General features: G+C 41.7%; 1 long non-coding RNA gene across 1 annotated transcript in view; it reads left to right on the top strand.

Annotated features, from left to right (window-relative positions):
* LOC143829498 (uncharacterized) overlaps positions 1 to 27,329 on the top strand; it is a 78,887-nt gene that overhangs the window by 51,313 nt on the left and 245 nt on the right. The window lies entirely within an intron of this gene.

Genomic DNA, 27,329 nt, shown 5'->3' on the forward strand with positions numbered 1-27,329 from the left:
TGCAGGGCCTCCAAAGTTACTGTGGTGGTTAGGGTTCATAAGGGAATAGGCAGCCCTTCAGGTATGTTGGTCCCAAACAATATAGAGCAGGGATAGTCAAACTGCGGCCCTCCAGATGGCCATGGACTACAATTCCCAGAAGCCCCTGCCAGCGAATGCTGGCAGGGGCTTCTGGGAATTGTAGTTCATTGACATCTGGAGGGCCGCAGTTTGACTACCCCTGATATAGAGCTTTGAAAGTAAAAACCAGGACCATGAATTGTGCCCAGGATCAAATTGGGATTGAATCTGGGACCTTCTGTGTGCGGAGAGGTTGTCATGGATATGTGGCCTCTCCCATTTTATTTTTAAGAGCCTTTTCCTCCCACTAACATTGCTGCACAAATTTCCTCCACCCCCCCAATTCCCACATTTTACTTACAAGAAAAACACGGGGTTGAATATCCTTGGCCACGACTCAACTCTGCTGGCAAAGTTCCCTGTAACTCATTTCTTATAATCAGACTGACAAGAAAACTTGTGCATCTCCCATCCAACTATTTAGCTCCCCCCTCTGGATTTCAGTGACATTGGGGTCATTTCTGTGGGGCATTCTGGCTAGGACAGAGTGATGTCTTTAACAACAACAAAAAGTAAATGTCTGGCCTTGTTACTTCACAGCCAGCTGCACCTCAGTTTTGGGAAGGTTTGCAAACACTTGGATTAATCTCTAAACTACCCAGCCCACTTGAGCCTGCTGCTGGAAAAGAAACTGGGAAGGAAATCCATTATATGCTTCCAAGCCCAGCCAGAAATACTATAAGTACAGCCTCTTCAGGGGTGATCCCAGCTGAAACAGGAAATGTTAATTTGTGCATGGTTCTGAAAATCTGTCTCTGTGAATATTCTGTTCATTTAGTGAACATGAGAACCTAAGAACAGCCATGCTGGATCAGACAAATGGGCCATCTAGTTTAACATCCTATTTCCCACAGTGGTCCTGGGGTGCTGTTGAAGACCTACTAGGAAGATACAGAGGACATAGCCTCCCAATGCTTTTGCCTGCAGCTCTGGTCTTCAGAGGCTTACAGACTTTGAACATGGGAGTTCCGTGTAGTCATCAGAGCTTATACAAGTTAAACTGTTGTGTGTAACAAATTTACAAAATTAGAGCAGTTTCTCAGTGGAACAGGCTTCCTCGGGAGGTGGTGGGTTCTCCATCTTTGGAAATTTTTAAACAGAGGCTAGATAGCCATCTGACGGAGAAGCTGATTCTGTATAGGCTCAAGGGGGTTGCAAGTTACAGTAGATGAGCGATAGGGTTGTGAGTGTCCTGAATAGTGCAGGGGGTTGGACTAGATGACCCATGAGGTCCCTTCCAACTCTATTATTCTATGATTCTAATGAATTTTCAAGTATTTTTCACTCGGTTATTCAATATTTTCTTAAACATGAAAAACATACAAATTACAGATTACAAAGATTTTAAAAATCCAAGTAATGTTTCTTCAAAGCCATACTGGTGTTTTTTGTTTTTTTTAAATCACTCATGCTGTAAGCCAAAAGCTCTTCTAAAAAGTTTACTGTCATATTCTCTGTGACACAGCGGAACAGATAAAGATCTGCCAGTATCCTTTGGAAGACTGTTCCACAACACCAAGACAGCTAAAAAGCCTGTAAACATGCAGTTATGTGTACTCTCGCAGATGTGGAAACCAGTAGAAAGCACTGGTGTGCTGAATGGAGGGAGACCAGCAGAGAGGGACCTTGAAGTATGTGGGGACCAGGTCATAAAGGCTTTAAAGGTAAATGCCAGAAACGGAAATCAGCAGGGATCCTATGCAATGATAATAAATGAGGCATAATTTGATCCCTGCAGCCAGCCACTAACAAGAAAGCTGGATTCTGTAGTTTGAACAAATTGCAGTTTTTGAATTGTCTTCAAGGGCAGTCCCACATGTAACATGTTGCAATAGTTGAACCTCTCAATTACTATTCAGTAGATCAGTCTGGCCACATCAGCTCTCTCCAGGTAGGGGAAAAGTTTGTGGGCTGAATATAGCAGGTCAAAAGCATTCTTGGCTAGTGCAGTTAGATAACTGCATAATAGAACTAAGGCCAACAGGACTTCTTCATGGTGGCCATCAGAGAAAGTTGAACCTCATCCAACATGGGGAGCAAAATCCCCTCTAGAGCAATTCAACAAGTAAACAACTGAGGTCATTATACTTTGGAAAAACTAAGTAAGAATGTCAGCCTCTCTCTCACACAGCCATTTCCTGTCATAGCACACGTTGGCTACAACCTCGAAAGTTATGAGTGCACGAAAACTAGTTCTTATGAATCAGAATGTGCAAAATGGTGCTATACTTCCAGTTCCTCTCTCTGAATCCCCGTGCCTAACACCAGGGTGGACTTTCTCTTCTCTAAACACATCAATCATTGTCTTTGGGAAGAGTGGCGGGGACTGAATCCAGGCCTTTTGGTCACCAACTGATGCTTTCAGAACTAATAATACTGATCATTGGTTTTGTCCGCGAGTCTCCTCCTTGCAGAATCTTTGATTGAGATTCGCCTCTGTAACAACATGTCACTATAGAAACTGTGTAGTAGAAACATTTATTTAAATATATTCACATGTTCCTGAATTATTCCAGGATATGCAACTTCTACTGCTGTTGACAAATTTTCGATTTCTGGTTAGTAACATCTAAGGATTTCTAGTGCAGAACTCAATCTCTTCTCTATATCTGGCTTAAATCAGCTTAACCACATGCAACGATTTGGTGGGCCTTGCCTTAGTTCAGACTGATTTGGTCTTTGCATTCTTTGGGGGTGTAATATAAAAACTCACAGTCCAAACCCCTGTACCCCTTTCCTCTTAACAGACAGGAAGATTAAATGATTGCTGTAAGCGATGGGTGAAGTGCAGGCTCCTACAGCCCCCTCATGGGGCATCTCTCTTGCACATAGCAGGGAAGTCGAAGGCTTTTGTTTGTATAGCATCATTTCTTTCTTGGTTTCCCTCCATTTTTTATCGTTTAGCTAGTCAAGATGTGAGTTTGACATTCTAGAAACATAAAAAAGCCAAGCAGTATGTGTTAATGCAACAGATTTAGCTCATATACAGTTCTCTGGGTGAGATAAAAATGAAGATTTCTAGTTTCTAAGTTGCTGTCCAGAATGATTGTTGGATTCATTTGGGACTTGGGGGAAGGGCTGTGGCTCAGTGAGCATCTGCTTGGCATGCAGACAGTCCCATATTCAATCCTTGACACTCCAGCTAACAGGATCAGGTCTTGCCTGGGACGCTGGAGAGCGACTGCCACTGACTTGTGCTGACTTGGATGGACCAATGATTCATCAGGATAAAGCAGTTACCTTTGTGCTCATGTGTGTTGGGGAAGAATAGTGTCTTACTGCCGGAGAACATTAAATTCGATATTGACATCATTGATCTGGGTTGATCCAGATCACACTGAAGCCAATTTCACTGGGATTACAATATGCTTTGGAAATGGTGTTCACCACTGCCAGACATATGAGGAAACAAATAGATGCCTTATACAGAATCAGAATTTAAGAACATCAGTCTCCATTAAGGATCCTTGTTCCTCCTGCGGGTGATCATAGAATCATAGAATTATATAATCATAGAATAATAGAGTTGGAAGGGACCTCATGGGTTATCTAGTCCAACCCCCTGCACTATGCAGGACACTCACATCCCAATCACTCATCTACTGTAACCTGCCACCCCTTTCCCTTCACAGAATCAGCCTCTCCATCAGATGGCTATCTAGCCTCTGTTTAAAAATTTCCAAAGATGGAAAACCCACCACCTCCAAGGAAGCCTGTTCCACTGAGAAACCGCTCTGTCAGGAACTTCTTCCGGATGTTTGGATGGAATTTATTTTGAATTAATTTCATCCCATTTGTTCTGGCCTGTCCCTCTGGGGCAAGAGAGAACAATTCTGCTCCGTCCTCCATATGGCACCCTTTTAAATATTTGAAGATGGTTATCAGATCCCCTCTCAGTCATCTCCTCTCTAGGCCAAACAGACCAAGCTCCCCCAGCCTTTCTTCATATGTCTTGGTCTACAAACCCCTCACCATCTTAGTTGCCCTCCTCTGGACACGTTCCAGTTTGTCAATATCCCTCTTTAATTGGGGTGCCCAAAACTGAACACAGTACTCCAAGTGATCTGGACACGATCTCCGTTTGATACAGCCCCAAATCCCATTTGCCTTTTTAGCCACTGAGTCACACTGCTGACTCATGTTCAATGTATGGTCTACTAAGAACACTCATGGGAGAACACTCTGTGTTGCTTTCCCAAGGATGGTAGCACTTCAGCCATACATTACAGGTTCAGTTGCAAAAAAGGGTAGTATGATCTTGGTTGGGGAACAAATTACCTAGCTCTCCTATTCTTAACTTAAAGATGAATCTAATAGCTGCAGTCTCTTCTGACAAACTCCTTCCAAACATTTCTGAGCTACTCTCATTTGAGTCAGGCTGTGGCCATAAAAAGCCAAGCAGGCCACACCTATTGCACTCAAGCCACAGACTCGGTGATGCTTTGATTCTCCCTTCTGGGTGGGTCTGGCTCTGTTGGATAGCCCTCCATTTCTAGGTGGGCTCATTAAGCCCAGGTGTGGTTACATTTCTGCCAGGTTCATGAGTGCCTGTTGCTTGGTGGAATTTGTTTGTTTCTACATGGAGATGGGAAGAATGGATCATCATCATCATCATCAATTCAGTATATTATCTTTCCAATGTTGTTTGTTTATCAGGTGTGATTCCTTAGTGTCTTAGCAGGATATTTTCCTAGGCCCTCTACATTCAATTTGATATACCAAGAGCCCTGCCAGAAGCTGGGGCTGCTGGGATAAATCACTAAACCTGAGCACTAAACCTGTAAGTAGTCTTTGGGGTCTCAGTACAGGGAAAGGAGGGCATTGACTCACCACATTGGGCCCCTCCACAGCCTACCAAAGAGAATCCAGACATATCCTCCATGGCCTTTTGCTCACGCTCTTTCTCTGGAGCCCCACCCATCCTTGAAATCCCACAAGAATGGATATTCTTGCTAGATATTGGATGGGGAATTCCCTTGGTCATATTCTGGACCTTCCTGTGAGCTGGCCAAAGGCTCAGCAACTAGGCACAGCTCCTTAAATGAACACCATGGATTTACTAGCATTGCTGGTCTTTTCAGATCTCTTAGGATTACAATAATCTCCAAGCAATAGAGATCAATTTACCTGAAGAAAATGGCCAGTTTGGAAGGTAGATTCTATGGTCTCATACCTCACTGAAGTGCCTTCCCTTCCCCAACCCCATCTACTCAGGCTCCACCCCCAAAATCTCCAGATATTTCCCAACCCAGGTATTGCAACCCTACTGGTAAGGTTCTCCTAATGTTCGACTGAAACTACCCTTCTGCAACAAACCTATAAAGACAAATTACTTGTAGAGTATTTTTCAGCTTGGAGTGGTCATTGATATGAAGCTTCATGCTTCAAGAACTTCTTAAGGTCATGGCAGGAGGGCCACTGGCGTTATTATGGTGGTTGTCGTGAACTATAGTGCCTGTTCCATTGACTTTCAAGGAACCAGAGGGTATCTTTAAAAAAGAAACAAATGCAGAGTTTCTATTATGCTTCCTATGGACTTGTTGCTATGAACATGTCTGTTTGGTTAGTAGTTAAAGAGTGGTGATTCCCCTCTCCTCCACATCCAGCCAGCTGGTATTCTGTCAGAGCTCTTTCAGCCTCACAGGGTGTCTGCTGTGGGGAGGAGAAGAGAATTGTAAGTGGTGAAAAGCAGGATATAAAAAGCAACTCTTCTTTATCTTCTTCTGACACCTTGCCTTGAAAGTTATATGTTAAAGCTCCTCACTCTCACTCATCTGAAGCAGGTTGTAGCAACCTCCTCCTATCTACACAACAGGCTCAGGCAGAGGAAGGGCTGGCAAAGGCATCCCATGGCGTCCTCCTGTGGCTCACGAAAATGGTCCTGGAACTCAGAACGCAGTACAGCCACACATCTGTTTTTTGCTTTTGGTTTTTGCTGAAATGAGGGGGTAAATGGTGAAAGGAACAAATGTAGACATCTTTGCCTCCTTTAGAAGCTTTGGCTGCTTTCTATTATATGCTTTAGATTAAAGGACAACGTTAAGGTACAATCTTTTAAGGAAACAGGCAAAGGCCACTCCTAGAAGGAAATTGTTTACCTTGATAAATCCTCTTTTTAACCCAATATCATTACTCTCACCAAAACATTTTCCTTTCATTACGTTCAGGGTGCCTGGCGGTTAATGTGTATAAATTTCCATATGTTTGGGGCAGCTTACTTTTCTAATTTTTTTTATAAAAAATCCATAATAATAACAATTACAAACTGAAACCTGTTCTGCCTAACCCCTTTCCCACCCATCCCCTTTAGCAACGTTTAGCCAACTGGCTCTGAACCAGAAGTGCTATTCCCCTATAGAGACTTTCAAACATTTATTCATAACATGGATCACCAGCAAACGCCTCCAATTCTCCAGTTGCCTATGCATTAATGAACATCTGCTAACGTTTCTTGCAAGTTCAAGGACTTTGTGGGTTGGCTGGAAAATGAAGACTTAATTTGTCTTTGTGCTGGAAAAAAAGCAAGCAACTGGAGTGGGGGGGGGGGATGCAAACACAGTTTCATCCAATCCAGTTGGGGTCAAGGACGGTTCTGATGCAATGTTTTCCTCTGTGGGAGTTTTGAAATCATTCACAGTAAAGCATACATGTGCATTAACAATGTACTTGAAAATCCATATAGATTTTCAGCATTGATGTAATCTGTGTGAGAGCTGACATGAACCCATTCCACACACATAGGATAATGCACTTTCAATGTGCTATGGCAGCTGGATTTTCCCGTGCAGAACAGGAAAATCTACTTCTAAAGCGCATTGAAAGTGTGTGCAGAATAGATCATGGTAATGGCTTAGAGTGAGGGAATAAACTGGAAAGGGGATGCTTTAAACTTGCTTCTGCTCTGAACTTACTAGGTAATCTTGGGCCAATGACTATGTCTCAGTTGTAGCCCCAGCCCTTTTAAAAATCTCTATTACTGGTTTACCTTCCATAGCCCGGGTGGCCAACTCTAGAGACATTCCTACAGATTTGTGGGAGCAAAACTGTGGAGGGTAAGGTTAAGGTTTGGGAATGACCTAAGTGGGATAAAATGCCACAGACCCAACTCTCTGAGGAAGCCGTTTTCTCTGAAGAAGCTGATCTCTGTAGTTTGTAGATCAATTGAAATTGTAGGAGATCTCCAGGGCACACCTGGATGTTGCCAACATTATTCCCAGCTGCATTAAAAATGACTTATGTGCATATGAACGACTTGGAACTCAGCCTATCAAATAAGTTTCTACTCTGACTTGCCTCTAAGGAGCTCAGGGGGACATACATGGATCTCTCTTGCCCATTTTATCCTCACAGCAATTCTGGGATGCCCAAATTCCCAGCAAATTGGGGATTTGAACCTATGTCTCTCAGATTGTAGTCCAACAACTGCACCACTGTCCTCAGTTATACTGCGCCTGCCTTTTCCCTTCCTTCTTGCTGTGGGGGGGAGGCAGGCGCAGCTGCCGGTGGCCCGGTACCGTGACCTTTGCAGCCCAATACTGGGCTGCAGACCGGGGGTTGATGACATATGCTTTGGGCTTGTGGTCTTTTTTGGGGAAGTATTTACTCATATCAATATTGTATTCATTGATATTTAGGGATGTCAATGCACTTTTAAACTATTTGCCTGTTGTTTCCTGGACATTATTGATGATCAGTGAAAATATACTGTTGCTAAAAGACTTACATTACAACACTGGAGATAGAAATGCCCACTTCCAGTAATCCAGTGGCCTGAAGAATGAGCTGGGAAAGGGGGGACAGTTGATCTAGCTGCCTTCTCCTGATCATATTATTATTATTATTATTATTATTATTATTATTATTATTATTATTATTATTATTATTATTATTATATCCTGCCTCCCCCCGGAGGCTTAAGGCAGGTCACATAAAACCAATCCCCTAAAACCGATATAGTAAAATCACTGTAACCCGTAGTACAGGGGTCTGAGCACCTTGTTTTAAAGCCAGTCATTAGCATAAAATGTCTTTTTGGGCTTCAGTTACTTGTCCAGCCTTCAAACAACTGGGCCAAGCAAAAACAGTACTGTCTGCATATTCTGGAGGTGGGAAATGAGGTAGGAAAGGGTGGTGGTGGTGGTCTGGTTGCCTTCTCCCAATTATACAGGGGTCTGAGCATTTTGTTTTAAAGCCAACCATTAGCACAAAATATCTTTTTGGGTTCCAGCTATCATGTTCAGAGTCTCAGAAATCCACTCGGACATAAATAAAGAACAAGAATTCCAAAAAGAAAGGGGGGATGCTGTATCGTTCTGGCGTTTCTCCATAGAAATGGGGCAGTATTGATTAAAATACATCTTGTTGTGGCATTACTGCATAGCAATGTGGAGGTGCCTTTAAAAATTAATTTCAGGGCTGGGGGAGGGGTTCAATCCATGTGAGAACTGCTGTGCTGTGATTTGTGGCTTGCTGTGGTTGACAAGCCAAGGAGTGGAGGGAGAAGTTCACGTTGCTTTCCCTTGCAACCTCGTCAGGAGGCAATAATCTGTGATGGGGCAGAGGGAAAACGTGTGGAGGGCTGCAAACGCAAGATTTACCATTCCGTGTTGATAAGCAGGAAGCCACTTGTGGTTTACCCCTCTGTGTGGAAATGGCCTATTTGTTTGAATTCTGGTGTTGGAGAAGGCTTTTGCAGGTTCCATGGACAGCAAAAGTCACAAACAAAAACACTCTACAGTGCATAAAGCCTGATCTATCACTGAAAGGCAAAATCACAAAACTTACTTTGGCCATATCATGTGATCCAACTCAATGGAGAAAGTGATTATGCTAGGATTGGTCAGTGGAAACAAGAAACCAGACTGACAAAGCATGTCGCAGTTAGACATGATCAAAATGGACACCAGCCAGAATACTACACACCTAAAAGAAGCAGTACAAGATCAGAAATTGTGGTGGCAGTTGTGCCATAGGATCACCAAGAGTCAGACTCGACTGAAAGGCTAACATCATCACAGATGCTGGTATTTTGAGTGCCAAATTATACAAGATTGTGGAAATCCATGATGAAACTCCAGGTGTTGTATTTGGGCTGAAAAAGCACCCTTGGGAGAGGAATCAATATGGAGAAAGGAGCAGGAATTCTTCCTCTTAATGCTCTGCTGGGCTACTTTAAATCCCAGGAGAGAAAAAAGACTGCTTTCTGTATTTCTGTAGAGAGGCCTACCACACCCCTGCAATTAACATACTTCTAAGGTAAATGTTTGGTTTAAGGGGCATAGATCAGGAATGCCCTGATTTATAGAAGTAGAAGGTGTGCTTCTTTGCAGATTGCAAAAATTATTAGCAAGAAATGGGAAAGGAAACAAGCCTGCCCAATTTCCTGAAGTGGTGCAGAGAAGGTTTTTGTCTGCTACAGCACCCTGCCCCCCAAACCAAACTATGCATTTTTTGTGTGCAAATACCACACTTTTCCCTGTCACTTTAAGCTATGTTTTCTTTTTAATGTAATTAAGGTCCATTAAAACACACTTGCCATCAAAGTGCTGAGGCAAAAGAAAATGGACCTTTTCATAGGCTCGCTGTAACTGGGTAGGAACAAGATTGATAGATGCTGTAGCTCCAAGAAAAATGATAGGCAACTCTCAGGCAAAAGTGTGACAACATGGAAAGTCTGGTTTATTTGCTAGGGCAGGTGCAAATCTTTCAGCATGCAAGAGAAATGAAACATATTCCACTAGACTTCTCTGATAGCTGTCCTATTTTTCCTCCCCTGGTTCACAGAAACTCTTTCTTTGGAGACCAGACCTTAAACAACCTTTCATTTGAGCCTAGAACAAATTAACTCTGTGTTTTGAAAACTGGAAAAAACTGCCTAGTATAAATGAGCTTCTTATGAAAGAAGATAAAGCATGGAGTAGTGTAAAGTGTCCTCCTGGGAGAAAAAGATCTCAAGAAGTTTTGAAATGCTTGTGTTGTGCCGTTTCTACCTGTCATCTAGAAACATATTTTCATAGGCACATCTGTGTAAAAAGCTCAGGTTAGTGGACTGCAGAGAGGCAACTGTTTATTCTCTAAGATTTTAAAAATTGGATTGGAATGAGATGACCACCTGAAGCGATAGCAACCAACATTTCTGGTAAGTATGCCATGTGGTAATTCTAAAATGTCACAGGGCTTCTCTAGCACTGACTACAGTTTTATGCTTCACCTGAAGCATAAAGCCCTGAAGTGGGTTTGTCTTTAAATGGACTAAACCAGGGAACAGGCAGAGACATAGCTTTGGAGGTGTAGATGTCGGTGTAGTAGGTCCTCAGTTCCCTGTTAAGATGCAACACACACTGCATAGCCAAAGGTTTTCTTTATTACATTTTTATCCCATCCTCATGAAATTGAGAGCAGTATGCATAGTTTTCAACTGTTTAACCCAGGGGTAGTCAAACTGCGGCCCTCCAGATGTCCATGGACTACAATTCCCATGAGCCCCTGCCAGCATTTGCTGACAGGAGCTCATGGGAATTGTAATCCATGGACATCTGGAGGGCCGCAGTTTGACTACCCCTGGTTTAACCTCACAACAACTCTGTGAGGTAGGTGAGGCTGAGGGATAAGGACTTATCCAAAGTTGACCTGGCTGTTCATGACCTAATTCAAAGACCTTGTTTTAAATCTTCCCTTGTAGCATTGCTAAAGATGTGGACAGCCACTGATCTGTACCCCTTCACCATGGCTAGAATTCCAAGGGTTTGCATGAACATCACACACGCCCCACTTAAAGCACTGGAGTCTGTCACCCCTCACTTGCTTCTCAGTGGGACACCAGAAAGCCTAGCTGCCAAACAAAGCTGTACATAAGGCATTGTCTCCCTTTGAAACCCTTCTCAAGGGACTTTGTGCACGCCAATATAATTGCTTAATAATAACAATCTATGAGAACATCTCTTTCATCCAGGCTCCTGTCCACAGAAAGAGATCAGATGCTTACAAAATATGGCAAGCTTTCTTCTCTTTCCTTTGTCTGCTACAGAACTTTAGCTCTCCTCCACAGCAATAATCATAGAATCATAGAATCATAGAGTTGGAAGGGGCCATACAGGTCATCTAGTCCAACCCCCTGCTCAACGCAGGATCAGCCCTAAGCATCCTAAAGCATCCAGGAAAAGTGTGTAGAGAAAAATCCTGGAGAAGAAACATGCAATCCCTTCTTGCAACATTTGTGGAAGATCAGAGCTTTAGTATATTGAATTTAAAAGTGACTTTGTATAATCAAATGAAAACAAACCAAAGCACAATTCAATATTTTAATGTATAAATTAAGATAGCATATTTGCACCATCTATCCCTTTGCATGTCTTATGACCACTACTTTGCCCACTGCACATGAATCCACTTTATGTCAAGAATGGTATTTCTATCTCTGGTCGTGTTTTTAATGTTCTCAGGCCTTCTATCCCAGAGTATACATGTAGGCTAAAAATGCTATCACCAAACGTATGCATTTTTGGGGGGTCTGATAACCAGTTAGGAGAATCTATTTTTAACCAGGCCCATGAATTCCTGGGCGATGATAGCTCAAATACCAAAAAAAGTTACTTACTGATCCCTAAATGAAACTTCCCATCTAACTTCATGGGTTCTAATTCAAACTTACAAGGTCTGGAAGATATAGGGATAAGATAGCCTTCAACCCAGGTTCTTTCTTCCTCCAGCTCTGTGTACGAATTCCTGAGTGTTACCTATGTATATGTATACGATTTCATACCCTACAGCTTCCCAGAAAAATAACATATGCCTTTTTATTCACACCAGTGAGGAACACAAACAGGATCTATTGGAGGTCTCCCACACTAACCTCTTCTGAATACATCCGCTGGGATTTCAGAAAAAGCAACTCTGTCAGGGCCCTTCATGAAGAACTCAAGGAAAGTCTGATAACATAGTTTTTAAAATACCAGGTAGAGTCCACTGCACTTTCAGATGTAATACAACTTTAATGAAAGCGGTGACAACAAACAAACAAACAAACAAACAGCGCCACAGTGCTTGGGGAAGACATCAAAGTGTCTCGCGGATGCCTGAGCCAGTATGTGCTCCCAAGCCTCTCATCCCACTTCAAGGCACTTGGAGGCTTTTGGATGTTCAAATACAAAGATGTGTGGGTTTAAACAGCCCTGCCTGGGACTGGATGGGAAGCAAATGACACCGGAGACACCCAGGTTACCATATGCAGGCCTGTTGAAGTTCCCCGTCTTCCTTTTGCCTTTTCTGTTCCTTTATGATAACCTTTGTTTCTTTGGCAACAAAGTTTTCAGGCATACATTAGAAAACTGAGATGAGGGGGGAAAACATTCAAGGATTCGATACCGAGTACATAGCATTGGCTTAGGGACTTTCCAGAGGGTTGTTTTTTAATGGACTGTTCCCTTTAATTCAGTGGGTCCAGTCCAATGAGCTATTCTGTTATGGGATATTCCACACACTCCCTCCCCAAGTAATTGGTATATGTCTGCTGTGGGTGATTCATTGAATTATCAAGGGGTGATGCTGGAAGCAGTGAAGATGAAAATGCAAATCAGTTAAAGAATATTTGTCTATATAACTGAACGATATAGAAGAACCAGTTTCTGGTTTATGTTATTTGATCCATGCCGTGTTTTCACAGGGATGGGTACTTTGTTGTCCTCTTGTGAGGGGTACCCACACTCTGGAAAGGCTAGTTTGATGCCATTCCGGAGGAGGCAATGTTTTTCTGAGAGCAGGGTGCTCAGTGATGAGTTGACTCTCTCTTTCTCTCTCTCTGCTTATTCATTTTATTTTTCACCTGTACTTACTTATTTGATTTATTTAGCTAATTTAAGTGCCACCTTTTGGCCTTATGAGGGCCCCCAATGCATCTCAGAACACTTTGAATACATTTTAAAACAAGCAAGAGAACCCAATCAATCAAGAAACAGTAAAAGAGGATCAAGGTACCATCCTCTCAGGCCATCCTCAGGCCTTTTGGAACAGAAATGTATTCAGTTTTCTCCTGAAGAAATGACACCAGCTTCATGCCTTGAAGAAGTGAGTTCCACAAGGTGTGGTCAGCCGTTTGGAGAAGCCCTCCTATAAGTTCCTGCCAAGTTTACTGCAGAAAGGGTAAGTTTTCATAGGAGAAGCCTATTCATTGATCACAAGTCTTGGGCAGCTTGACATGGGAAGGATCAGTCTTTTAGGTAATGTAGACCCAAGTCATTTTGGAATTTAAAGGTCAAAACTAGCCCCTTGGGTTGAGCAAAGAACTGAAAGCCAGTGCAAATGCACCTTAACATTACGATTCATTGTAGCAAGTTCCAGTAAAACCTCTAGCCCACTGTGAACTGGTAGAAACTTCAGCCTTCAAGGGCATTCCCATGTAGAACATATTGCAGTAATCTAATCCAAGGCATATGTGACTGTATCCAGAATGACTGTGATACAATGAGACAGAAATCCCTCTCCCTGCTTTGTCTTCATTCAATGGCAGCAGAAGGAAGCTGCCCAGCTGACACCTAACTGGCAGGGGTGGAGAGCAGTTGTCCCTACTCATGCCACATTAGTGGTGTAACTTCCACTACCACCCCCACCCCCCATTGCTGCCAAACTCTACAACTAGAACTGAGTTACGCATCTGGTTATTTTGGCCAGTATTTGAAAGATACGCACAAGCCCAGATTTTTCAGGGTGCCAGATTAGAACTTCATCTGTGATACCTTTCCAGCTGTATGCCATCTTTGAGTCATTGTTTATTGGCGGTCTTTGCTGTAACACACTTGAGAAAGGTGGGCTATGTATGACCATAGCAATAGTAGCACTAATAATCCATTCTTCTCATTCTTGTTCTCTGCCCACCTCCTTCAAGCTTCCTGAACTCAGCTGTGTAACTTCTGCTAGCGCCCCCCCCCCTTTTTACTTCCTATCACAGACTGGGAAACATTACTTTGCGCTACAAATGAATACAAATAGCAGTGGCCAGACACTGCATCCAAACACGGCTGCCCTTTCATTAGCCCAGGTCAAGGGCAGGATGTCTCAGTGAAGGTGGATGCTTCCCAGGACGCCGCAACTTGGAACCATCCTAAAGCAGGTTTATGACACAGCTGAGAGCAGGCATGAATGCAATAGCCTAGTAATTCAATCATTTTATAGAAGTTGATCTGTCCTTTTTATTACAATTATTGTCAGCCAGGGTGTTTCGTTCCATCACCGAAAATAAACATCATCTATCATACTTGCAAAGATTAGCCTGTGACAGATCCTCCTCTGCTTTGCATAAATGTGTATTAATGCCGGCTCTGTCGGAAGGGGAGAGAGAAGTCTATATTTCACAAGAATGATTAGACAGTGTCACTGCTGCTTTAAGTAATGTCTTTCCATGACTGATCATCGTACTGTGAAACATCACCGCACGCGCACACACGAGCGCAGAACAGAAAAGAAGCAATTTATTGCCTGTGACTGAACTTTGTTTTAACAGAATTAGATGCAGTAGCACACGGCCGTTGGTGGGGTTTGAATACAGCACTGGTAATGCTGAGGGTGCTGTGGAGTCGTGGACACGTCTTAGAGATAAAAATGAACTTCACAATTCTGATTAGCCTCCCTATCAGGTTCCACTGGTACTTTTCTGTTCTGCATGTGAGTTCTGGATTCATGTGGATGGGGCAAGAGCCCACCTCCTGCTATGTTATTCAGAATCAGTACTGGGCCAGGATCTGTGCAGAACGCAGAAGAGTCATTATCTTTGCCCAGAAGCTTACTGGGAGTGGTTGAGTACACCCAACAACACAGTATTTATTTATTTATTTATTTAGATTTCTATACCACCCTTCCCTAGGGTGTGTGAAATAGATCAGAGGATTCCTGTCATGTTAAAGGCAATATTTGCAAAAGTTACAATTTACGTGTTCAGTTGGGTGCCAGGGCAGAACACACCCGCATATCTCACACTGAGTGAATGGCCTTACATTGCATAAACTCTGTATTGGAGGTGGTGCTCCAAATGCTTTAACTGCAACATCATTTGTTGATACAGAAAAGTGTGCCCATGCTGCAAAGCCTTTACGAGCTATTTTGCAGACAAAACCTCAAGGCTCCATTGCAGCCTCCCTCCAACTACTGATACGGTGCGGAATCTAGAGGGCCCTCGGCCGCCTTGGAGGGAGCATTTGATGGCCCGTGCTGATTGAAGTGGAGAGATTGCTAGACTTGGCAAGGCCAACCACATTCCCATTAGACCCCTGCCCCTCATGGCTACTTAAAACAAGCAATGAGAGGCTAGATGAGAGATTATTAGCCTCTCCCTTTCAACAGGAGAAAAAGGCAGTGGTCTGCTTGCAACTGGGAAAAAAAAACATTGTTAGATCTACAGGATCTTGCCAGTTACTGCCTCGTCTCAAGATTAGTGTTTCTGGGGAAGGTGATTGCAAGGGCCGTCACGGACCAACTGCCGGCTTATTTAGATGAAGCTTCAGTCCCGGCTCCATTTCAGTCTGGCTTCTGACCTGGACATGGGTTGGAAATGGTGCTGGTTGCCCTGATGGATGACTTCCAGAGGTATCTAGTTCAGGGTGGGTCACCTACCCTTCCCCACAACAATGTGAGTAGTTGGGGTTGAGAGAGCTCCAAGAGAACTGCTCTGTGAGAACAGCTCTAAGAGAGCTGTGACTGGTCCAGAGTCATCAAGCTCGTGCATGTGAGGAATCAGGGAAGCAAACCCGGTTCTCCAGATCAGAGGCTGCCACTCTTAACCACTACACCAAGATGGCTTTATAAACTGGAGATGAGCCTGAATTAAATACATTGATAGTAATGTCTTTAACCTGTGTACAGCATGCGACCCATTCAGATGAATGCAGCTTAATAGCCATGTATCTCAAAGAGCTTCACAAGTCCATTGCTCTTTTGCATCCACAGAAATTAAAAAGAAATAAAAAGATTTAGCATGCAGGCTGTTGTCTTTGGACCCTCCAAGGTAAATGGCAGAGAGAAAGAACGTGAATCTAATGGAAATAACAGAGCTACTAAGTTCTCTTCTGTCCCAAGTCATGGGCTTCTAAAATATCTCAACTATTTCTAGTAGACCCAGATTCTTCTTGACCCATTAACTGCATGTGTCTCACATTGTACAGGGCTGTCTTAAGTAGGATTATGAGAAGGTTTGATGGAAATACATGGATCATCTAAGCCTATGGAATTATTTTTAGGGTTGGAATGTACTTTTGGTCTGATGTCTGCGTATAAGCATGCATTTAAGTTCCTCGCAGTTCCTGGAGAACAGAGATGCAGCACATGACACTGCTAACTGGTAATCCTCCATACAGAGGAAATTTCAGATAATGGTTATATTTAAGTTCTGTGGAATGTAATGGTTTCCCCCCTCCCCCCATGCCCTGCAGTCCATGTTATTCATGTCTCCTAATGGGCGGCTTTCATTATCATTATCCCTAATAGTGCTTTATTGTATTAGTTACAGTTAATTTAAATGTTACTGAAGCATTGAAAACAGATTGCAGATGTTTCCAAACAGATGTTATCTTAATGTTAAAACTAAATCATGAATCTTTATAGGGCATTATTGTCTGGGCTGAATTAGAGCACTCTAATAGTCACATATGTGTTTAACTTTTTTTTCTGAAGGAAATACTCCGGCAAAGGTGGATACAGACCAATTGATTTGTGCACAGTTAAGTCTAACATCACCCCCTTTGGTATCTTTGGTTGCCCCTTAAACTGAAGAAGTTTAATCTTTTTATTTCTCTTTCATCTAACAGCCTGCATCTCCCCATGTTGCATTTGCTATCATCCCCCCACCCAAATCAGAGGAGTATTTTGAGAAGAGATCTGAACCCAGGAAACCATGTCTCGCCTTATCTGGCATGGCTTCATTATAGAAAAGTCTTGCACAGCTCACTTATGGGTTTCTTGCAAAGCGTTCATGGTCTGTCACTCAGAACTCCTTTTCTGTGCCAAGTCAAAACATTCAAAAATATTGATTTATAGTTGTTTTATCCCAAATGTTAACATGTGTGGTTTAAGATGCATGTACCCTAGAGAGTTTTAGAAGGTAGCCATGTGGGCCTACAGTGGAATTGCTAGATTCAAGTCTAGTAGTATCTTAGAGACCAACAAAATATTTTGGTGGGAGACATGAACACTGGGAGGCAGACCTTTTATTGCCCATGGACAACCTCCTAACCTTAAACAACTTCATACTCACTCACTCCTAATGTGGATACCAGGGCCTGCCACAAACCAAGATGATGTCAGAAGCCTGTAGTTTCTGCCATAATTTTAGATTGTTTATTTAGGTTGATAGCTATGTAGGGTCTATAGTTGATCTTACCTGTTGGCCATGTTTTATTGCCCCGATGCTCATTTATTACCCTGATATCCCTTCCTGCATTCCTGCCCCCTTTCCTTGTATCTCTCACCCCCATCCATCTCCATTCCCCTCTGGAATGCAACCTTGGGATCTCCCTATCTGGTTGTTGACACTGTTTGAAGTCTTCCCACTTTCCCTGGATTCAGATCATCGGGGGTGATGGTACCGCTTTATTCTGCTCTGGTTCGGGCTCACTTGGAGTACTGTGTTCAGTTTTGGGCACCACAGTTGAAGAGGGATGTAGACAAACTGGAACATGCCCAGAGGAGGGCAACATAGATGGTGAGGGGTTTGGAGACCAAGACATATGATGAAAGGTTGGGGCAGCTTGGTCTGTTTAGCCTAGAGAGGAGATGACTGAGAGGGGATCTGATAACCATCTTCATGTATTTAAAAGGCTGCCATGCAGAAGATGGAGCAGAGTTCTTATCTCTTGCCCCAGAGGGATAGACCAGAACCAATGGTATAATAAAAAAGAAATTCCATCTAAACATCTCAAAGAAGTTCCTGAGTGGTTTCTCAGTGGAACAGGCTTCCTCGGGAGGTGGTGGGTTCTCCTTGGAAATTTTTAAACAGAGGCTGGATAGGCATCTGATGGAGAGACTGATTCTGTGAAGGTTCAAGGGCTGGCAGGTTACAGTGGATGAGTGAGAGGGTTGTGAGTGTACTGCACAGTGCAGGGGTTGGACTAGATGACCCAGGAGGTCCCTTCCAACTCTATCATTCTATGATTCTATGGAGATTGCAACATGAGATTGTTGAATTTAAGTTAATTCACTAGGCAGAACAATGACCCCCCTTCCAATTTGAATACAGAGATAGAATCCTTATCTCACTTCAGATACTAATTTTCTGCCCTCAGGCATCTCCCTCTGCTTGAATTATATTTATTACTATGTGACTTTTATCTCTGTATCCTAAATTCCTTCTTTTTCAAACCCCTCCCATCTATGGACTGGGATATAAGAACTCAGAGATCTCCACTCTAACTTGTATCAGATTAAGACAGCTTTAACTCTTGAATGCTTATATTATGAAATTGTTGTTGATATCTAAGGTGCTACTGGACTCAAATCTAGCTGTAACCTAGGCAGTGTGGATGTGACCCACTTTCCAATCTGTACCCCAATCCATACCAAAATAGCATGAGGAAGACAACTCCTATTTCACAATCTTTCACTTAGAAGCTAAATAAACTCTTGGATAACTCTATACACAATTTAAGTAATGCCACCTATATGGGCAGTGGACCAGAAAAGGGCTATAAAGACAGGTCATTTTAAACATCCAATGGTGCAGGTTACTCAGAGGTGAGGAAGACAGCTTGAGAGATAATGGAAGAGGAACAGCAAAGATGGTTGTAGTTTCCTATCTGAGCAGGCCTGTGAGATGGTCTGATTCTCAAACCAGGGGTACAGATATGTGGCTAGCAAGTAGTCCAAAAGGGGAAAGAAACAGGGACATATGACATGTGAGAGCAGGTGTTCCAGAGCTACACCAACCCAAAAGTGAGCTTTGGGGGACAGACTCTAGCTCTATTTACAGGACAAGAAGCAGAGCTGAAAACCAAGAGTCTTTTCCTTGTAAGGTTAGATTTACAGGTAGTTCAGGGGCCCAGGAAAAATGTCATTAAAGGTTAAGAGATGAAAGGTATGCAAACTGAAACGGCAGCCCTGGTCTGATCAGAAGACTGGAGCACTGGGAGGCAATTCCAAATAGTGTAAATGGGAATGTGATGGGAAATGCTAATTAGGCATACCGAGAACTTATTTTGTCAAACTCCTTTAATTGCTTATGAAATGAACTCCTGATTGGATATCCTTGCTGTTCCCTGGGAAAATTTGTTTTGAGCACAGCATTGCATTGAGAATCTTTGTGTTTGCATGAGACCAAGTCATTGCAGCTTGTACCTCCTTTTGTATAGTCTGAAAACAAAATCATCTTGAAACAAAAGGCATAGATAGATAGATCACTAACTTGCAATAAAAAGCATAAATTTATTTATAGTTCATTCCCTTTCTGCGTCAGTGCAATTCCATCAAATTATACTGTCTGTTTTTTGCACCTGTGCAGTCAATGGTAGCCGTTAGAGAAACAGTGCACTGAATAACTAAGTAGTAAATCTCAACTCATCTCAATCATTAAACGGTAATGGCTGGGGAAGGCACTGGCAAACCACCCCATATTGAGTCTGCCATGAAAACGCTAGAGGGCGTCACCCCAAGGGTCAGACATGACCTGGTGCTTGCACAGGGGATACCTTTACCTTTACCTTAAATCTCAACTAAAAAAAAAGCTCATTCTTTTTCTTGGTCCTTTAAAAAAATGTAGCTGGCTGAGGAAGGGGACACCGAATCAACATATTTTCCTAGATCCTCACCAAACCCATGGAGAAACTGATGGACCCCAAAATCTCTTGCTTACTGGGAAAGCATTTCTTTGTAGCTCATTGTACTCATTGTAACTTCGTTCATACAGGAACTGCGGCTTTGCATTATGCTGTCTTTTGCTATCTTTTAAAAGAGAACAAAACTCTGAACTCCCACGATTTTGCAGGGCCTGCAAAAGAGAGCTCTTCCACCAGGCATTTTCTTGAGGCTGACCAACCCAATAAAATCCACTGGTCTCCCCTGACGCCCCCCTTACATGACCTACCTAAGGGTTCCGTTAAAGTTGCTATCTTTGTTGAAACATCCTAGTTGATGTGCTATGTGTTATGACTGTTATATTTGTTGTGATGTTCCATGTAATTACCTCATGATGTTTTCTGTAAACTGCCCAGAGCCGTATGGGTGGTATAAAAATCTCAAATAAATAAATAAATAAATAAATAAATAAATAAATAAATAAATAAATAAATAAATAAATAAATAAATAAATAAATAAATAAATAAATAAATAAATAAATAAATAAAAACAATGCTTTATAAACACCTGCAGCTAGTATACTAATAAGACAGTCCTGCTGTGGTTGTAGGTCCTTTTAATATTCCACTCTTAGGCCAGAGGGAGAGGAGTCATACACAGCTGTGCCTTAGGAAGTGATTTCGACACTGTCAGGAGAAGGTCAAAAACTGCATTATGGAGCAGTGGCTATTTTGGTATCTCTTTCAACCTATTTTTATAAAGAGGCTGTGTATGCCAAAGAAGATTCCATTAATTCAAATCATAGCAGAAACAAGTAATTTCCCTCATCAATATTTGAAACTCTTCATTTAAGAAATTAAGAACTATTTGTGCTTTTGTCTCTTTTATTATGCGGAAATACAAAAATACTAATAATTTTTTTTCTATTGGCTTTCTGTCCCTCCATGTACTCTCTCAGCTTAAGGTGTCTCACAGCAGATGTATATTTTAATAATATCTGGGATGTATTTTAAATCCATAATTCTGCAACACATTGAACAGGCAAAATCAGTCCAGTTTCCCTGTCATATCCTATTGATCTCTCTTGTTTCCTTTTGGAGTCAGCATTCACTAATAGTGCAATATATAGACATGCAGTTTGGAATTACATTGCCCTAACTAAATAACTTTGTAATCAATGACAGGTCATTTTCAGTTGATTCCTTTAAGACTTCCTTCATCTGTGAACAAGGGAAAATGGTGCTTATTGAGACAAGCTGTGAGTGGAATTAACAAATATTCTTGCTGTTCCCTCAAGGAAGATGGTCACTGGCAGAGTAAGGTGCCATTTAAACATTCTCCACAATGACAGTTTGGTTCCATCTCTGCAGTTGCTCACACTATAGATGAGTAAGATCTAGATTTTCTGCTTTCAAGGTTGCTGTGGGATGCATTCTGTATTCTTGGCAATGTGGCACACAACCATGCAAAATGCCTACCTCTATGAGTAGAAGACAGGGAAATGGAGTAGTTATGAGTAGAAATGGAGTAGTTATGGGAACTGCAGGCATCCAGGTAAAACTCTAATAGTATCATTCTCTTTCATTTGGTGCCAGTGTCAGATGATTCCATTCTCATATATCACAGATTGTTTTAGTGATGTTTGGTATTTGGAATTAAATGACTTTTGCATTCCTGGAAAATGGGTAGCAGTTCTCAAAGTTAACACAATTCATCTTTCTTTCTTTCTTTCTTTCTTTCTTTCTTTCTTTCTTTCTTTCTTTCTTTCTTTCTTTCTTTCTTTCTTTCTTTCTTTCTTTCTTTCTTTCTTTCTTTATTATGACCTCTTCATTTCAATATAATTATATACCTGTCCCACTAAAATCATTGGGACTACAGTGCATCCAACTTTGGTTCAGTTATGCTCTCTGTTTGCAGAGCACTGCAAAGCAGATCAGATCTGGCAAAGTAACTAGATATCAGAACACAATACCTGTGCTGTTTATCTAGATCAGCCTTTCTCAACTTTTTGACCATTGAGAAACCCCTGAAACATTATTCAAGCTTTGAGAAACTCAGGAAGCAGCACAATAATGCAGAATTTGGTTGGGAAGCATACATGCCCAACTGGGGCCCCTCCCCTTTCCAACCCCTCCAACCCCATCATTGGCCACCACATATGGTCATATCACCCAATAAATGCTTAACATATATATATTAAAATTAACTCCCACCCATTTGGGAAACCCTTCCAGGGCCATCAAGAAACACCAGGGTTTCATGAAACCCTGGTTGAGAAAGCCTGGTCTGCTGATTCAATCCCCCCCTAATAAAGAGAAAATAAATATCATAGATACAAAGGAATAGGCAGGGGATAAAATATATTTAAATTTTCTTGATTTAGTAAGTAAAAAGTATAATGATCTGGTGCCAAAGTGTTACCTGGCATGAGTCACTCCCCAAAATGGGCATGTATTGCTTTGAATGAAATGGACACAATACCCCATAACAGATGGACATATGCATTAAGCTAGCAAATGAGGCAGCATGTTAGACATTAGGAGGTTACAGTTCCTGCCAGAAACATCAGAACAGTAATTCATATTCCACCTTTTAGGTTTACATGGTGGAGTGCTGCCTGGATGTCATGGACCTGACTATGAGACTATCAGAAAATTCATGCTACTCGCACATAAAGAGATCTGTGAAAAAAGAAATAGGATCATAACTGAATGTTTTCCTTTGTTGCTAGGGTCTTACTGCCCCTTATAATCTTACAGCACAAAGTAATTCAAGTGGCTTCATGAACTACTTAGGTCATGCCAAGGCTTCCAATATGTCTCAATGCATTTTTGAATTTTGGTACTCCAGCTGCAGGTGAACACCTTAAGAAAAGAACTATACAAGAAGGAACACTGGGGGTGCGTGTGTACATGCTTTATTGGATTCACACCAAAAAGCTGTTTATACTAGAACTCTGCAGCGGTTTTCCGTGAAAACTTCTCTGTCAAGCTCTGGTCAGGGTGATAAGCATCATCATTGTTGTTAAAGTTCAAGAGAAGGCTATCAGGTAACAGCTAAAGGCAGTTCCTCAGTGGTCCCTGGTGACTGGAAGCTTCTTTTTTAGTGAATAATGATAGATTTGGGTCTCTGGTGCTTGCCTATCACTAACACAGCCTGCTTGCTTGGATTAGAACTTGAAAACAATTGGAAGTTTATCAGTTGGAAGGAGGCAGGATAGATTATACAGCTGATTGACCAGAAAGACCTAGGAAACTCCAAGAGCATTCTTTTGTGGGAAGTGATATTTCTTTAAAGACTAGCCCTGTTTCTTCATGTATCTGTTTTCCCAACCCTTGTTCAGTTCTGCTACTCTGTCCTTATTCAGGAAACTGAAAAAGTCTGCAGCTGTCCATTGAACATTTTACCATTCAGTTAAAAGGAGATGCATGAAATTATACAACATGGCCAAGTTAAGGTTGTAGACTTCAATAGGATGGGACATCCAAAGAACAGTGCAGCAGGGTTTGGGCTACAGAAATCTGAAAACAAACAGAAATCTCAAACACAACTGAAACAAAGCATAATTTTTTTAAAAAAAGATGACATGGTGCAGAACAACATATTCTGGACTGCAGCATGCTAGCCCACTTTTCCCCCTCAGAGTCCAGATTTTCCCTACATTTTCCTCTCCCTTTCTGTCTGAACAACCTTATTTATCAATTTTCTTATTTTCTGAAGAACTATGGCTGTCTCATCCTGTATAAAATTTTGCTGCTGGCTCAGCCCAGGAACCTGAGGGAAGGATCAAGACCCCACTTTAATCCACTGAAATGGCACTTGAGGCTTTTTAAAGTTCCAAAAATAACAAAATATTTTATTCAACAAAGAGGGGAAAGGTCAGATGAAATCGGGGGCAAAATTATTGAGATAAATCAATAGAAGCATATAAACATATACTTCAAGCAACTGAGAGTTTCCTAAACTTTCCACAGGACTTAGAATATTTTAAATGAAAGGCTTTTGTTTCAGTGTTTACTAAACTCTCCAGTATACTGTCTTGAGCATATTTGACTCTTTTGGTTTCCAGAATGCAGGGATACTCTATCCAGTACCCAAACCCCCTCATTAAAACAGCAGGGCTAGTTTGTTTTTTTACTGATTCTTTCAGAATGTAAAAGGCAGTTTCCAAACACACCAGACCAGGGATCAGGTGGGTACTTTAGTTCCAAAAAGGGTTGTTGTAGATTCCTCAGGTAAGAATTCTGTCTGTAGGATTGGAGCAGATACAACTATAGCATAGACCCTGGATGTATATAATGAATCAGTTGATACATTTTGGATGATAACTGGAGGCATGCAGGCATGGTTCTCAGTCAGTAGGTTTCCAGTGTTAGGTGGTATCTATTTATCCATTTGGGATTTTTACAATAGTGGCCAGAAAATGTATTTTTTACATAGATTGGTTCATTGTTAGGTTGATGGCGGGGAGAAAGTCATTGAATGCTTGGTGGAATATGACCAGGGCTTCTTTACCATGTATCCAGAGAATAAATATATCATCAAAATATCACAGGTATAAGAGAGGTGTGAATGGGTGGTCCAGTTGTTTGTAAAAAGCAGTATTTGAGAGTTGTCTTTGAGCCTCTTGGATGTAGTCTGGTCTATTCATGATGACAATGATTTCCCCTTTGTCTGTTCTTTAATTATATCTGGGTTGTTCCTGAGACTGTATGTGGCCTTCCTTTCAGCATGGATGATATTCTACTATACACTGTTATTTGCAGAGCACATCTGTTTGGATCCTATGGTAAAAGCATTCTATTTAGAGATCCAGTGTGGCATTGTGAGCATCTGGAGGGATCCATTTGGACTCTCTCTCTCTCTCTCTCTCTCTCTCTCTCTCTCTCTCTTTCTCTCTTTACATTTTTAAATGGTATATGGTGGTAAGTATCCTATTCATTGGTGGGTTGGAGGGATGGTAGCTATTCTCCAGTAGATTGTGTGATGGTATATTGCGAAGATGTCTGTCCTTTGTTGTTATTGGGCTGAATTCAGACTGCCCTCTCCTCAGCATTTAGCACTCAAGTCTTTTCTCTGCTCAACTGCTGCTAACCAATCAGATCTCTTGGGGCAGCTTGTCATTCAAAGCTCTCCCTTAACAGCTGTTTACACAGAACTCATAAGATTTTACAGTCCACCATCCATACTTGCAGTGATAGGTGGGAATACAATAGTGTAGGCCACAATAGTGTATACCACAGTCCCTATCTCTTTACCAATGCACGTTCCTGACCATATCATTATACTAGAATTCTATTTAACCTGTTTTAAACGCTCTCTTGAATTTTGCATAATTTGCAGAAAGCTAAGAGAGTGGGAGCCTTCCTAGCCTTATCAGCAAGGCCATTCTATGATGCAGGGGCCACCACACAGAATGCACAACAAGTATGATGGGTTGAACGAACCTATGTTGGTGGACAAAGAGAGATAAGTGGTTCTGCAGGTATGGGGGGCCAAGGCCATGAAGGGCTTGTATTTATTCCCCCAAATAAACATACTTTCCTATAAATATCATACAATATACTATATTATGAAATTATTTGCACATTAAATGTTATGCTCAAGTAACTACCAGTAGGAAAGAGTACAGTTAGTTTGCTGGCAGATTTGTATTGATTTGCAAATTAATTTTGTCTCTTTCTAGATCAAGGGTGTGCACAACTTATTTAATTTGTAATAAACACAATTAGAGAAATGAATGAGCTATCAAGATTTTTAAAGTATGATCCATCAATGCTGGCATAACTTGTAATCCTGGTCATTATAAATAACAAGGATATTTTGCAATATGGAATGCAATTTCCCCTGCAGTATGTCTCATTACTTTATGACATATGGGTTAATATTAAATTACAATGCCTTAATTTTCACATCAGGGCTTAATTTATAAGTAAAAGGTTAACAAATTGCCTCTGCAGCAGTAAATTTTGTTGTGAATTTGTTTGGAACAGTTTCTCTCCCCCTCCCCGCCTCCTTTAAAGTATGATATATGTTATCTAGATTGATCCTAGTCATCACCACTGCCATTCTGTGCCACGCAAACAAAAAATAAAAAAGGTGTAAACTGTTCCAATTTGGCATAAGAAGCAGTCTGAAAGCATAATGGGTGCAGATAAAGTGCTAATGTCAAGTAGAACTAGGTAGGTCTCAATCTAGTTTGGGTGCATATGGGAGAGGGACAATGCAATCCTATGCAAACTTACTCCAGCTTAAATCTATTAAATACAATAGACTTAGACTGGAATAACTCTGCATGGAATTGTGAACAGGTGAGCTACTCTATGCTTCCCAAAGGATGAACAGGATATGTGTCATCAATGATAAAAGATTCCAGGATGGAAGACTTCCCTCTATTCATTTTTCCATAGACAAAATGTCATGAATATTCCACATCTAGTATGCATTCAATTTGAAATGTCTCATTTATTCCCTATTGTATTTTCCTTGGAGGTTAAGCATTTATCTATGCCACTTCTGCATGTGGGGCAAAATCACGTGATTTCTCCTACCCATAATTGTGTGATAGTAAATGCAGCCATTTCTCCCCTCCACATTCTGTTGCTGCATCTCACCTTTCCCCCTCCTCACTGGTGGTGAAAAAGGTACCAGCGAGAGCAATGTGCTGTTTTAGTAACCACTCCTCAGCCTGTCAATCAATGGAGGCAACCAATCAGATGTTTGTGTGCCTCCAAAGTTCCCCAAAGTGCAATTAAAAAAAAAATTGAAACCTATGTATGGCAATGCATATGCATTGCCCTGCAAGACACAGCATATATATACTAGTCTGTTGTATCCAGGAATACAACGGGCGCTAGAGCTTGGCAGTGGGAAGAGGAAGGAGAGGAGTTGTCCAGTCTGTAAGGGCATGGGGTGGAATGTGTGTGTTGTGTGGGAGGTTGTGGTAGTGTGGTAGCAAATGAGGGCATGGGCGTGGAGATATGGGTGTCAAGAACCTGTGGATTGCAATGTTCATTGAGTGTTGGAGAGGACTGACCTTTGGGAATTGTGGCATAGTGGTTACAGATGAGCTTTCCAGAGCCATGTCTTCAGATATGTGAAGGGAAAATCAGACTGGAGATTCTTCTTAGGGGAAGATTACATGGCAACCAATTCCTCCCAGTTCTGCATCATTATCCTTCTCGTATGAATTAGGTCACAGATACCAAAATGTTCCCCTACTCTAATACACATGGGATAGTCACAGTACACAGGTGTCCACCCTGTTCCTTCTGTCTCCATTTTTTCACTGTTGATAAAATGTTATGTGCCCACATGGTTCTATCATGGTTACTCCTTAGAACTGCATTTTTGAACCCTGTTTTTTACTACCCAAAGGTTTTTCAAAGCGGTTTACAAACACCTTTTCCCTTTGTCTCCCCACAATAGACAACCTGTGAGG

This window comes from Paroedura picta, chromosome 2, assembly GCF_049243985.1.
Source record: "Paroedura picta isolate Pp20150507F chromosome 2, Ppicta_v3.0, whole genome shotgun sequence".
Taxonomy (NCBI): Eukaryota; Metazoa; Chordata; class Lepidosauria; order Squamata; family Gekkonidae; genus Paroedura; species Paroedura picta.